Source organism: Amaranthus tricolor, chromosome 5 (assembly GCF_026212465.1).
Source record: "Amaranthus tricolor cultivar Red isolate AtriRed21 chromosome 5, ASM2621246v1, whole genome shotgun sequence".
NCBI lineage: Eukaryota > Viridiplantae > Streptophyta > Magnoliopsida > Caryophyllales > Amaranthaceae > Amaranthus > Amaranthus tricolor.
Genome location: NC_080051.1, coordinates 3,880,503 through 3,882,949, shown reverse-complemented (window position 1 = coordinate 3,882,949; position 2,447 = coordinate 3,880,503). Strand labels below are relative to the sequence as shown.

The 2,447-nt window shown below is 25.8% G+C and overlaps 1 long non-coding RNA gene across 1 annotated transcript in view; it reads left to right on the top strand.

Moving 5' to 3' along the window:
* The first annotated feature begins 251 nt into the window (after positions 1 to 251).
* LOC130813692 (uncharacterized) overlaps positions 252 to 2,447 on the top strand; it is a 3,077-nt gene continuing 881 nt past the window's right edge. The window contains exon 1 of the long non-coding RNA XR_009042221.1: positions 252 to 698. This is a non-coding gene — a long non-coding RNA (uncharacterized LOC130813692). The remainder of the gene's footprint in view (positions 699 to 2,447) is intronic.

Genomic DNA, 2,447 nt, shown 5'->3' with positions numbered 1-2,447 from the left:
TTATATAACCATGATGGGAGTAAATTAAATATTTCTTACATATACAAGTGATTTTTAAACATGAAGTACAAGTTACATAACTTGTTACATGTACAACAATTTTTACCCAAACTTTAAACTATCTTAGATAAACCTTTCTTATACCATAATAGACCAAATTGAGGACAAAAAACACTCCAAATCAGCCCCAAACAGCAGCTAATATAGCTGTCCCAAATCCCCTTAGTAGCTCCTTGTTCACTTACACACTCAAGCCAATCACACTACCCAAAACCCCTTTTGTTCTACCCAAAGCTTGTGCATCATTACAAGCATGCAAGAGGCAAATATTTGAAGCAAAAGCACTCAATTTTCTGAATTGTTATTCAGCCATAAATCCCAACACATTGCTCCCAAGTTCATCCATGAACAAACACTAGAATCCTCTAAACTTTCAATAACTAAAACACCTTCTTTTCTCATTAAATCTTCTTCAAAAACCCATCTAAAACTTCTGAAAATTTATGTTTATAAACTCAAATCTCCCATAAAAATAATCTTCATCTTAAGAGCTTTCCATAGACACCAAACTTGAAGAAATCCACCAAGTATAGATTGAAGAGTTGGAGTTGAGGCTTGAAGGGCAAGGAACTGAAGTTAGAACCACTTCTAAAAACGCGTAGGAGCTTACGGAATAATTATATAGGCTTGGAGTCGAGGTATGTCACTTGGGGTGATTTTTAAAGGATTTAAGAACAAGTTGGGAAAGTTTGTGTATAAACTTTTTTTTAAAAGAAAAAAAAATAAATTCCCAAAGAGAAGTTCTTAAATCTTGATAAATGATGTCAAAATGATGAATTTGAGTATGGAATAATTTATTACATGTATTATTATTGTGGGCATCATGCATGTTGATTTTATAAATTATTGTATGTTTAAAGGCATGTTTAACACTACTTTGTGAAAGTTATTGTGATGGAAATGATTATATGAATTTGAAAATATTTGAAATTCATTTTAAAAGAAATTTCCAGTAGCTATATGTTAAGAAAATTTCTTTGATACTTTTTGTTGAGATTATTCGTTAAATTGACATTTTAATGGATTTTAAGGTGTTAAATACTCTTATTATAAAACATGGTATTAGATGAACTCTTCATCATCAAAAATAATTAATAAAAATATATTATAATGTCTCCAACAAGATTTGGCCAGAATATATTTAGTTTTGAATTTTTTTATGATTTTTGAATAATCGTTAAATTGTTTAACGGTAAATTATAAAATGGTAAAATATAAAATAATTACCAAACAAAGACATATGGACTTGAAATTTTTATCACATACTCATATGGACAGTAGGTAAAATTGGTAAAAGTTTGGGAAGGTTTCGTTGACATTTAAGGACCTTAATAATTTTTACTCGGTTATTAATAATCGGTAAGTTTGAAAACGGTAAAATATAAAATAAATACTAAATAACGTCTTTTGGACATGAAACTTTTATGAGACACTTATATAAACAGTAGATACATGTTGAAAAATTTATATTGATTTTCGTAACTATATATGGTCTTAAATAAATTTTATTCGGGTTATCGGTAAAATAACAATATTAATTATTAAAAATACCCCAAATGATTTTTAATGGTTATTTAAAATTTTATACCCCTTAAAAAAGTTTCTGAAATATCATATAATTTTTATAATATTTTATTCGGACTCAAATAATTTTAAACCTATTTTATTCTATATATCGATAAAATATCTATACAAAATAATAAAACATCATACATGATTTTTTATAAGTGTAAATGGCCTAATAAACATGTTATATGACTTCTGGAACTTTGGTATAATTTTACAAAATAAATTATTAATTATTTACTAATTTATCAAATTAATAGAAAATGTTTATTTATTAAAAAGTGTAATATTGTTAAATAAATTTGGGTAAAAATAAATCTATATCAAAAATTTATAATTATATTAATAAACTACTGCCTCATAGTCTAAAATAATTTTAAATTAGATGGTTTATAAAATTTTACGGATTTAAGACACCATTTAAATAACGGTAAATACCCAAATTGTCGAAAATAATTGTAAAATCGTTATAAATTCGCATAACCAATTATAATCTGATGGGACAACCTTAAATTCATTTTAAATAAGGTATTATAATGACTTGATTAATTTGGGCCTTGTTGGAGAATTAATATGTACTTTGCAAATCAATTATCGATTTTATTACCGGCAAAACTATCTTGTATTTAAGAAAATAGTGTTTTATGAAATCTTCTGTCGTAAAGATTTTATAGACTTATGAATCATATTCTAGTTGTTTTGAATGAATTTCAAAACCCTTTAAAGTTATATTTACTTTAAGAAAGATTGAAACGAAACATTTTAGTGGTTTCCTAAAAAAAAATTGTATTGAACTTTAATCACTTTTTGTTACGATGCAT